The 13,208-nt window shown below is 40.7% G+C and overlaps 1 long non-coding RNA gene across 1 annotated transcript; it reads left to right on the top strand.

Moving 5' to 3' along the window:
• The first annotated feature begins 292 nt into the window (after positions 1-292).
• Positions 293-12,996, top strand: LOC143534174 (uncharacterized). The gene is made up of 2 exons (XR_013135487.1): positions 293-332; positions 12,670-12,996. It is a non-coding gene; the product is annotated as an uncharacterized LOC143534174 (long non-coding RNA).
• Positions 12,997-13,208: the final 212 nt, after the last annotated feature.

Here is a 13,208-nt window from a genome sequence, read left to right as displayed (position 1 = left end):
AATCTTCTGCAAAAATGGGCAGGGTAGGTTCGGTTTATTTGGATGGGTTTGTCATATACGAATTCTACTAGTATGAAGATTGATAAAATTAGTTGTGGTGTGAATAACTGAACATGCATAAGTTGCTAATGTGATGATGATTTCATATTAGCCATCAATGGTGATTTAGTATGTTAAATTTGTGGTTGTAGTTTGTTGTCTAAAAATATAAGTTTATTATGTTGTTTGCAACTAAAAATATCATGAACGCATGTATGTAACTTATTGTTGTGTTTGCTGACTAAATTTGCAATAATTTGTTAGAAGGGCCCCCGTTTTTCTATCCGCTTTAGGTGTAACACCCCGTAACCGCAGCGGAAACGTAAACGGGATGCAACAGACACATCTGATATCAACAGCATTGCTTATAAAGAAGAACACCACTACATTAATTTAAACGTATTACATTGTTCCGAGTTTCGTTACCGTCTAGGCGTTATCACATAAGTTTTACCGATAGTACGTTAACATGTTTAATACAAAATATAGACCCTTAAGCTTCCACAAAATAGCACACATCATCAAGCACGTATCACTCATTCCAATTTGGGTGTACCTAGAAAGCATGTAAAGAAAACGGGTCAACTACGAATAGTTGGTGAGTTTCACTAATTTAAATAAACCATGACAAATCATTATAATAATCATAAATTAGCGATGTAATTATGCTGAGCCTACAAGTGAAACCTCTGTTAACCCAGAAACACATCTAATAACCTTTGGGGACACTGTTAACCCAGAAACACATTTAGTAACCTCTGGGGACACTGTTAACCCAGAAACACATTTAGTAACCTCTGGGGACACTGTTAACCCAGAAACACATTTAGTAACCTCTGGGGACACTGTTAACCCAGAAACACATTTAATAACCTCTGGGGACACTGTTAACCCAGAAATACATTTAATAACCTCTATGGACACTGTTAACCCAGAACACTGTTTCGGGCCTTACAATATTAGCAACTCAGACAATTACCATCTTAATACATTACCGTACGATTCCCGTACAATAAACATTATATAAATACATTCATTTCCATGCGATCGGCATGTACTTAAACACTTTGATAAAAAACATGCTTTCCGCCCCAGGAAAATATTTAAAACAGTTCAGTAAAAAGGGGCTCGTGAAACTCACCTTTTCGTGAGTAAAGATGTAATACTGTGCGCGGCTACCGGTCCGGATCTGTAATACGATCCCTAAGTCGTTACTACACAATTTCTATTAATATAACTTAAATTCGTGTTAACCGGAACGTCTGGGGACACTGTTAACCCAGTACCGTACACGATCCGGGGACAATGTTAACCCCGAAACACTTCTCAGGACTTAGATTGTAATATCACTTAGAGTTCTTTAGTCAAAACTACCATTAGTTTGTTTTCTCGTTTTGCGTGCCTAGCACGGTTATCCGTCTTTATGTTTTCAAAAATGAGTTTGGTCACATACGACCCGAAAATAGTTGTTACTGATATTTTAATTAAAGTGGTGAAATTAGAGCTCGGTTTAGACACCCCGTTTGGCCGCGGGGCCCGTTTCCGTCTTTAATATACCGGAAACTGCTAAATCGGGTAAAATTACCCAAATCATCCGAATTACTTTCGGATGATTTATTTTTTACTTGATTAACTTAGTTTCATGAAAATAGTCCATTTTTAGGGTTTTTATACACCAGTCAGCTCGCTTAGGCGAATTTGCCGGTTTACGCGTTTTAAGCTTTAAAAGTTTGTTTTTATGTTCTGTTTAGCACAAATAATTATCCGTTTAGTCTCGGATCTTGAAATTTTGCACAAATCAGTTTTTGACAGTAAGGAATTTTTTAAAAATATTTTCAGAATTAATTTTTATATTTAACATTTATTTATCTATTTTTAAACGTCATTTAAACACCAAATATGTCGAAAATACCAAAAGACCTTAGAAAAATCCCAAATTTTTCTGGGATGACCCCTGCCATCCACATAGTTCCCAGTAATATTTTCAGAACCAAAAACTCATTTTTCATGCCATTTTCACCAAAACCGAGCTAGAAAACCCTAGAACTCGTTTTACCGAAAAGCCTCCTTAGACTTCTCCAATGGACCTGAAATTTTGTGTGTGACTTTTATATGTTATAAAAAGCTTATCTAAAATTTTACAGAATTTTTCATGATGTTTAGCTATTTTTCACCATTTTTAGCCAAAACCGAGCATTAAATTCACCAAATATTCATCCTTTATCCAAAAATTACCAAATTTTCACAGATCTCATATTTTCATGTGTAGATCATCTCTGTGAAATTTCATGACCCAACTCTAAGTCTACCACAATCTGTCCAAATCATACAAATCATACGAAAAACCGAACTACCTTGTGTTTCTAGCTTTAGATCGCAAAGATCTTGCTTTCTAGCCTTTGCTAGCAACTAGATACAACACCTACAAGCACAACAACACCACACCAAGCAAGTTACACCCACAATCAAGCCATTTCTTTCATGGTTTCGGTTAAGACATCAAAACAAAGATTTTAACCGTAAAAATTCGTTTTTGACTCTTTTAACTCCTTTCTTGGACCAAGATCCCTTGTATAACTTGTATACATCACTTGATCATGCAAGAATCGGTTTCATCTCGGGTTTTCACCCATTTTTCACTAGAAACCTCATTTTCTCAGGATTTTGGAATTAAAAACCAAGATTAAACCATAACAACATGTTTATACCTTGTGGATCTTCTTAAAAATCAAAGGTTTTTGGTTGAATGTGTAAAGGGTTGAGAGGATTTTGGGAGTGTGGTGATAGAAAAAAAGAAAAATGGAATGTTAATGTGTGTGAAGGGGACCGATCGGTCCTAGTATTGGTGTGGGGTGGGGCCCACACCTCAAATCTTGGCCACACATTCGGATTGTGTAATCCGGATAATGTTGTGGATAATCTGGTTCAGTTCGTTTTTCGGTTAAACGTTTAATTTGGCTTAAAACGAGGCTAAAACGGTCGTTTTTTCGGCTTAAAAATGAAATTTATATAAAACCGATTTAAAAACTTTAAAAACTTAAACCATGACATTTATTGACTTAACACATCATATTGTCGGTAATTGTGCATCTTTTTCGGCTTGATCGATCGTATCTTGCTTGGTTTGATATTAAAGGTTTCGTTTAACGCACCGACGTACCATTATATCGAAATCCTTTTTCTGTGCTATAATTCACTTATCCCGAAGCTTTAATACTTCGTAAACTTTACTAAACATCATATATTTCGTCTATAATGTAATCCCCGATTCGTTCGGTTTCAATATCCGTTCATCGGTTAATCGTAATTCCAATACGACTAGCTGTACATTCGAGTATAATTCGTACTGTGAATCTTATATACTCGTATAAACACATTATAATTCATATATTCAGTATTAAATAACATGTAAATAGTATATACCGGCTAGGGTATACCTGAATTCGCCGGAATCGTTACATTCTCCCCCCGTTACAAAAATTTCGTCCTCGAAATTTTACGCGTCAACTACTTCCTTTTGAGGAAATAGGTGGGGGTATTTCTTCCGAAATTCGTCCTTTCGTTCCCATGTATATTCTGGGCCTCGTTGCGAGTTCCATCTAACGTTGACCAACGAGATCTTATTGTGTCTAAGTTGCTTGATTTTCCCGTCCACTATTTCTATGGGTTCCTCTACGAAATTAAGCTTATCGTTTAATTGGACACCCTCTAGTGGTAACACCGATGTCTCATCCGACAGACACCTTTTCAAGTTCAACACATGAAACACGTTGTGAACTGCACTTAATTCATCAGGCAGTTCTAATCGGTATGCTACAGGACCGATTTTTGCAGTAATGTCGAATGGTCCAATGTATCTAGGGGCTAACTTCCCCGCCTTTCCAAATCTGACTACTCCTTTCCAAGGTGATACTTTCAAATACACTTTATCACCTTTCTCAAATGATAACGGTTTTCTACGGGCATCGGCATAACTCTTCTGCCGATCCCGTGCGGCCTTCAGATTGTTCTTAATTTCAAGGATTTTGCTGGTCGTTTCCTGGACCAGATCTGATCTAATAACCTGTGTGTCGCCCACTTCAGTCCAACAGAGTGGTGATCGGCACTTCCGTCCATACAATGCTTCATAAGGTGCTGCCTTTATACTGCTATGGTAACTGTTATTATAGGAAAATTCCACGAGTGGGAGATGTTGATCCCAATTTCCCTTAAAATCTAGTACGCATGCACGAAGCAAATCCTCCAGTGTTTGGATGGTCCTCTCAGACTGACCGTCGGTCTGAGGGTGGTAAGCTGTGCTTAGATCAATACGCGTTCCCAACGCTTCTTGTACAGCTCGCCAAAGATTGGAGGTGAAATGGCTATCTCGATCGGAGATGATGGAGATGGGTATCCCATGACGAGACACAATTTCATTTATATAAATCTGCGCAAGTCTCTCGGTGTTATAATTATTTCTAATTGGAATAAAATGTGCCGACTTGGTTAATCGATCCACGATTACCCAAATTGCATCGTGTCCACGGGACGTCTTAGGGAGATGTGTCACAAAATCCATCGTGATTTGCTCCCATTTCCATTCGGGAATTTCCGGTTGTTGTAACATCCCCGAGGGTTTCTGGTGCTCCGCCTTAATCCTCGCACACGTCGTACACTTGCCGACGTATGTGGCTATATCCTTTTTCATACCCGGCCACCAGTAGAACTCCTTCACATCCTTGTACATCTTATCCGATCCCGGATGTATGGAATATTTCGATTTATGCGCTTCGTCCATGATTAATTCACGAAGGTCATGGGGGGTCGGGATCCAAATCCGATTTTTGAAATAGTGAATTTCGTCCTCGCGCTGTTCGAAATTCTTCTCATTGCCGTAAAGTCCCTCGTTTTCCATTTGTTCCTCTTTCAACGCCTCGCGTTGAGCGACTCGAATCAAATCCGAAAGGTTCGACTGGACTATCATCCCCAGCGCTCGCACACGCAATGGTTTAACTCGATCTTTCCTACTCAAGGCATCGGCTACGACGTTAGCCTTGCCGGGGTGATAACGGATGTCACAGTCATAGTCGCTTAACAACTCGACCCATCTTCTTTGCCTCATATTCAGTTCTTTCTGATCGAATATGTGTTGCAAACTTTTATGATCGGTGAAGATGGTGCACTTTGTACCGTAGAGATAATGTCTCCAGATTTTAAGTGCGAAGATAACCGCTCCCAGTTCTAAGTCATGAGTAGTGTAATTTTTCTCGTGTACTTTTAACTGTCGGGAAGCATAGGCTATGACCTTATTATTCTGCATCAACACGCATCCTAACCCTCTACGGGACGCGTCACAATACACGACAAAACCATCGTCTCCGTCGGGGAGACTTAAGATCGGCGCTTGGCACAATCTTTGTTTTAGCGTTTGAAACGCCGTTTCCTGCTCTTCACCCCATTCATACTTTCGATCCTTTTGGGTCAGAAGGGTTAAAGGTTGGGCGATGCTGGAAAAGTTCTCTATAAATCGACGATAGTATCCAGCTAAGCCTAAGAATTGGCGGATTTCCTTTGGCGATTTAGGCGCTTGCCAATTCTTAACTGCTTCAACCTTACTTGGATCAACGTGTATTCCTTGATGGTTTATAACGTGACCAAGGAATTGCACTTCTTGTAACCAGAAGTTACACTTGGAGAATTTTGCACACAACTTCTCCTGATTAAGAAGCTCTAAAATTAATCTTAAGTGTTGCTCGTGCTCTTCTTTACTCTTCGAGTATATCAAAATATCGTCAATAAACACGATGACGAATTTGTCGAGGTAGGGTTTACAGACTCGATTCATGAGATCCATGAACACTGCTGGCGCATTTGTTAGCCCAAAAGGCATAACTAAGAACTCGTAATGGCCGTAGCGAGTCCGGAATGCGGTTTTTGGGATATCCTCCTCCTGAATTCTAACCTGATGGTATCCCGATCTAAGATCAATTTTTGAGAAGTAGCTCGCACCTTGCAGTTGGTCGAACAGGTCATCAATTCGGGGAAGAGGATACCTATTTTTGATTGTTAACTTGTTCAACTCCCTGTAATCAATGCACATTCTAAGGCTCCCGTCCTTCTTTTTCACGAATAGTACAGGTGCACCCCACGGGGAATAACTAGGACGTATAAATCCTTTATCCAACAATTCTTGCAACTGGTTGGATAATTCTTGCATCTCTGATGGTGCAAGTCGGTAGGGTGCCTTAGCAACAGGGCCAGCTTGAGGTAATAGATCGAGTCTGAATTCGACCTGTCGGGTTGGCGGTAATCCAGGAAGTTCCTCTGGGAAAACTTGTGGAAATTCGCGTACCACTGGGATATCGTCCACCCGTTTTTCCTCAGGATTCGTGGCCGTCAAGCTCGCTAGATACGCCACGCATCCCTGGCGTATATATTTTAACACCTTGAGGTGGGATATAAACGGTATCATATTGCCCGACTTCTCACCCTGCACTAATACCTCTTCGTCATCCGACACCTGGATCTTGACGATTTTCTTTTCACAGTTTATTTCTACCTTGTTACGTGCTAACCAATCCATTCCCACTATCACGTCAAAACTACCCAATTCTACCGGTAACAAGTCAATCAGAAAGGATTGTTCGTTCAGAATAAAAGGGCAATTCCGAACTATCTGATTAACTATCATGGTTTTACCGTTAGCGACTTCTACGGTGTAAGGTTCTATGGTTTCACTAATTGGAAGGTTTGCAATCGATAGGAATTTAACAGAAACAAAACTTCTATCGGCGCCTGTATCAAATAATACAGAAGCGTAATGATCAGAGATGAGGAATGTACCTGTCACAACGCTGGGGTCCTGGCGTGCTTCGTTCGCCCCCATCACGAATGCTCGGCCTCGCGCCGGGTTGGACGACGATGCCGGACCCGCGGTTTGCCGCCCATTTCCTCCCTGGTTCAGTTTCGGACAGTTTCTCTTGAAGTGCTCTATGCTGCCGCATTCAAAGCAAGCACGGCTGGTGGTCATCACTTGATTTCCTTGTGGGTTTTGTTGTCGGGCTGGTTGGGTCCTAAATGGCTGCGCACAGATAGGTTGCGGTTGTCGGTTCAGGTTGTTCAGGTTTGTCCTACATCTCGGTACGGAGTGCCCTTCCCTGCCACACCGATGGCACACTACCACCCTGCACTCGCCTCCATGTTGGTTACCGCATTTCCCACACCTAGGAAACGTCCTTGTCTGCGGTTCCTGCCTTCCGCCCGAACTAGTCATGGCGTAGTTCTGGGCAGCGGGCCTAGCACGTTTACCTTGCTGCTTTTCCTGGATCCTATGGTCATGTGTACCCCGCTTTCCCCCAGCGGATTCTCCCGCCACCTTCAGTGACCCGCTCCTTACGAAATCATACGTAACGATACCAGCTTGCGTCACCGCACCCTCATACGTCTGGTGTCCCCCAGAATTGACTATACTCCTTACAACTGGAGTTAGCCCCCAAATATAACGCTCAACCCTCTTCGACTCTGGGGTGACCAACCATGGTACCAATCGCGACAACTCATTAAACCGGTTCGTATAACCCAAATGGTCTGCCTCCTGCATCTCCAGGTTCCACAATTCATTTTCTAATTTCTGCAATTCGTTTTTCGGGCAGAAATGTTCCAGTACAAGAGCCTTAAGCTCTATCCAGGTCATGCGGTTTGTCGCCGCCTGACCCCGGGTCTGCACTATCGTGTTCCACCATGTCAAGGCATGGTCCGTGAATGTGCAGGTGGCGTACTTTACAACACAGTCCTCGGGGCAGTTGCTGATGTTCACAACTGATTCTATTTTCTCGATCCACTTAACCAACCCATTTGGTCCTTCAGACCCGCTAAACTCTAGAGGTTTGCACAACATAAAGTCTTTGATCGAACATCCCCTGGATGCAGGAATCGGTTCAGTACGGTTCGTCTCTACAGTTGGTATAGGGCCATTACTGTCCGTAACGACCACCCTAGGCGGTGCGTCATTACTCGGAATCGTGTTATCATTCAGTGTAGGATTAGCATTTTGTTCCCCGTCATTATTGGTGGTCGTTTGATTACTCGGAGGGGTTGGATTGGTCGAATTGTTAATACTGGCGGCGATGCGCGATACTATATCCGGTATCGCCGCCTCTAACTGTTGAGCAATCAAACGGCTCACATCTACTTCCGACATTTGAGCTGATCGTTTTGGTGCCATTCTACACATCATCAAGAAAATACATATAATTAATACAAGTTCCAATCATAAAACACAACAAACATTCCATTCATTAACAAACATTAGTACATATTACATCCATGTCAGTTCACATACTTTCCTGTCATCATTACATAAGTTAAGTTTTCATACATAGGGCCTATGTCGGCATCATCTCGACATAACCCGCAATGGGTCAGTGCTTGAATGATACCCAAAAGTATCTATAATGATATACCCCAAAAGAGACCCCCTAAGGGCCAGTGGTTGTATTATAACTACACAAGATTCACTCTATGTTAGCATCACCACTTAACTGCTTACACAGAGTATCAAAAAGCGGTCCATGACTTCTACCATCCTAACATCACTAAACACGGTGGTATACCAACCCCACCAACACAGCCACCAACACCACCATCACAGCCAGCATAACCCGGATCCGCGTCTCCATCCGGCCGATCATCCACTGGGAGTATGAGCACTCCCTCTTTAGCTGCGCAATCGCATACTGGTGGTCCAGTATGCAGTCCCCCAGATACATCCGCCTCTGCACTCCCACTGTCAAGGCGGCGGAGTGCTCATTCACCTGCTCGGTGAGCACTCCAAGCCATGCCGCCGCGTCCCTTTCCTGCCTAGGGAGACCCCACACAGGTGGAGTCACAGGCTCGGGCTGGGAGCGGGAGGACTCGCCCCTGCGGGTAGCAGGTCTGGGTGGAGGCGAGGTAGGTGGGACATGAGGGACACTGATCCGCGCCGTGAGGCGGGGTCCGAATCCGGGAGGGACAGGGATGGCCTGTGGTGCGGGTGGGGTAGGGGATCTGACAATCCTGACTGGGGAGGACTGGCCAGAGCTCCTACGACTAGCCTCGCTAGGCTCAGAGCTGGATGATACGCGTAGGCTCCCAGAGTTCCCGGAGCTGAATTCCTCCGGGTCCTCCTCCACCGACAAACTAGGAGTTCTCGACATTCTTACCTGCACACAAGTTAACAAACATATAGTTCTTTCCATAGTGTAAATCATAATCAAATTAATATGCAGTTACTTATACAACTTGACCACATAACAATATTATCATATATTTGCACATATGTTGCCAATTTTACCTATTAAAGTCCCCCGTGACTTCCCCTGAATTCCCTCGTGCGGACAAGTCTGTTATTATGTTCCGGACCATAATAACTCACTTGTCCATCCAAGTTCATCCAGACCTTGTCACAATAAATTATTAGTTGATATTCAGATCCTATAACACTTGAGCTACTGGTTATATTTTAGGTATCTTTTAAAGATGTCCTAATTCTTTATAACCAATGGCTCTGATACCAAAATCTGTAACACCCCGTAACCGCAGCGGAAACGTAAACGGGATGCAACAGACACATCTGATATCAACAGCATTGCTTATAAAGAAGAACACCACTACATTAATTTAAACGTATTACATTGTTCCGAGTTTCATTACCGTCTAGGCGTTATCACATAAGTTTTACCGATAGTACGTTAACATGTTTAATACAAAATATAGACCCTTAAGCTTCCACAAAATAGCACACATCATCAAGCACGTATCACTCATTCCAATTTGGGTGTACCTAGAAAGCATGTAAAGAAAACGGGTCAACTACGAATAGTTGGTGAGTTTCACTAATTTAAATAAACCATGACAAATCATTATAATAATCATAAATTAGCGATGTAATTATGCTGAGCCTACAAGTGAAACCTCTGTTAACCCAGAAACACATCTAGTAACCTCTGGGGACACTGTTAACCCAGAAACACTTTTAATAACCTCTGGGGACACTGTTAACCCAGAAACACATTTAATAACCTCTGGGGACACTGTTAACCCAGAAATACATTTAATAACCTCTGGGGACACTGTTAACCCAGAACACTGTTTCGGGCCTTACAATATTAGCAACTCAGACAATTACCATCTTAATACATTACCGTACGATTCCCGTACAATAAACATTATATAAATACATTCATTTCCATGCGATCGGCATGTACTTAAACACTTTGATAAAAAACATGCTTTCCGCCCCGGGAAAATATTTAAAACAGTTCAGTAAAAAGGGGCTCGTGAAACTCACCTTTTCGTGAGTAAAGATGTAATACTGTGCGCGGCTACCGGTCCGGATCTGTAATACGATCCCTAAGTCGTTACTACACAATTTCTATTAATATAACTTAAATTCGTGTTAACCGGTACGTCTGGGGACACTGTTAACCCAGTACCGTACACGATCCGGGGACAATGTTAACCCCGAAACACTTCTCAGGACTTAGATTGTGATATCACTTAGAGGTCTTTAGTCAAAACTACCATTAGTTTGTTTTCTCGTTTTGCGTGCCTAGCACGGTTATCCGTCTTTATGTTTTCAAAAATGAGTTTGGTCACATACGACCCGAAAATAGTTGTTACTGATATTTTAATTAAAGTGGTGAAATTAGAGCTCGGTTTAGACACCCCGTTTGGCCGCGGGGCCCGTTTCCGTCTTTAATATACCGGAAACTGCTAAATCGGGTAAAATTACCCAAATCATCCGAATTACTTTCGGATGATTTATTTTTTACTTGATTAACTTAGTTTCATGAAAATAGTCCATTTTTAGGGTTTTTATACACCAGTCAGCTCGCTTAGGCGAATTTGCCGGTTTACGCGTTTTAAGCTTTAAAAGTTTGTTTTTATGTTCTGTTTAGCACAAATAATTATCCGTTTAGTCTCGGATCTTGAAATTTTGCACAAATCAGTTTTTGACAGTAAGGAATTTTATAAAAATATTTCCAGAATTAATTTTTATATTTAACATTTATTTATCTATTTTTAAACGTCATTTAAACACCAAATATGTCGAAAATACCAAAAGACCTTAGAAAAATCCTAAATTATTCTGGGATGACCCCTGCCATCCACATAGTTCCCAGTAATTTTTCCAGAACCAAAAACTCATTTTTCATGCCATTTTCACCAAAACCGAGCTAGAAAACCCTAGAACTTGTTTTTACCAAAAAGCCTCCTTAGACTTCTCCAATGGACCTGAAATTTTGTGTGTGACTTTTATATGTTATAAAAAGCTTATCTGAAATTTTCCAGAATTTTTCATGATGTTTAGCTATTTTTCACCATTTTTAGCCAAAACCGAGCATTAAATTCACCAAATATTCATCCTTTATCCAAAAATTACCAAATTTTCACAGATCTCGTATTTTCATGTGTAGATCATCTCTGTGAAATTTCATGACCCAACTCTAAGTCTACCACAATCTGTCCAAATCATACAAATCATACGAAAAACCGAACTACCTTGTGTTTCTAGCTTTAGATCGCAAAGATCTTGCTTTCTAGCCTTTGCTAGCAACTAGATACAACACCTACAAGCACAACAACACCACACCAAGCAAGTTACACCCACAATCAAGCCATTTCTTTCATGGTTTCGGTTAAGACATCAAAACAAAGATTTTAACCGTAAAAATTCGTTTTTGACTCTTTTAACTCCTTTCTTGGACCAAGATCCCTTGTATAACTTGTATACATCACTTGATCATGCAAGAATCGGTTTCATCTCGGGTTTTCACCCATTTTTCACTAGAAACCTCATTTTCTCAGGATTTTGGAATTAAAAACCAAGATTAAACCATAACAACATGTTTATACCTTGTGGATCTTCTTAAAAATCGAAGGTTTTTGGTTGAATGTGTAAAGGGTTGAGAGGATTTTGGGAGTGTGGTGATAGAAAAAAAGAAAAATGGAATGTTAATGTGTGTGAAGGGGACCGATCGGTCCTAGTATTGGTGTGGGGTGGGGCCCACACCTCAAATCTTGGCCACACATTCGGATTGTGTAATCCGGATAATGTTGTGGATAATCTGGTTCAGTTCGTTTTTCGGTTAAACGTTTAATTTGGCTTAAAACGAGGCTAAAACGGTCGTTTTTCGGCTTAAAAATGAAATTTATATAAAACCGATTTAAAAACTTTAAAAACTTAAACCATGAGATTTATTGACTTAACACATCATATTGTCGGTAATTGTGCATCTTTTTCGGCTTGATCGATCGTCTCTTGCTTGGTTTGATATTAAAGGTTTCGTTTAACGCACCGACGTACCATTATATCGAAATCCTTTTTCTGTGCTATAATTCACTTATCCCGAAGCTTTAATACTTCGTAAACTTTAATAAACATCATATATTTCGTCTATAATGTAATCCCCGATTCGTTCGGGTTTCAATATCCGTTCATCGGTTAATCGTAATTCCAATACGACTAGCTGTACATTCGAGTATAATTCGTACTGTGAATCTTATATACTCGTATAAACACATTATAATTCATATATTCAGTATTAAATAACATGTAAATAGTATATACCGGCTAGGGTATACCTGAATTTGCCGGAATCGTTACATTAGGCCTTCAAAAGCTTGAGCATGCCCTGAAAAGTCTTCATGATGTGGTGTTACAAAGATGAATTATGATCTAATGTAGAACACGGGTGTTGTCTTCAGAAAGTCAAAGTCAACAATGTAGTGGAAAGATGCTAGCTACTGAAGGATCAACCAACAAAGGTACATAACTTTTGAAGATGAACAGCTCAAGTTCAAGTCTTATCTTTTGATGTTCGAATACCGAAGGAATGATTTAGTAGTTAAGTCTTTTTGTAAAGAGAGGAACTTAACAACATCATGGCTTTTGAAAACCCAAAACTTTTGTATGTAATAGTTAACAAATGTGTTTCATGGGATGTCTGATGTTGGATTCTTATGATATTTTAATGGTTTTGTTAATTACCTAATTTGGGACCAAATTTTCACATCATTAACGCAAATGTTATAAAGCATATATGGTGTTTTGAATGTGATATTCCCAATCCTAAAGCAAATGTTATTGAATGTGCATGTGGTGTTCTCTGCAACAACTGTTAACTTTAACTGATCAAGTGTGTTCTAAA

Source organism: Bidens hawaiensis, unplaced genomic scaffold (assembly GCF_021521415.1).
Source record: "Bidens hawaiensis isolate Kalapana, Puna unplaced genomic scaffold, B.hawaiensis_p1.1 tig00010099_1, whole genome shotgun sequence".
NCBI classification, from domain to species: Eukaryota; Viridiplantae; Streptophyta; class Magnoliopsida; order Asterales; family Asteraceae; genus Bidens; species Bidens hawaiensis.
The sequence above is the reverse complement of the archived record's forward strand: the minus strand, read 5'-3'. Positions and strand labels throughout refer to the sequence as shown.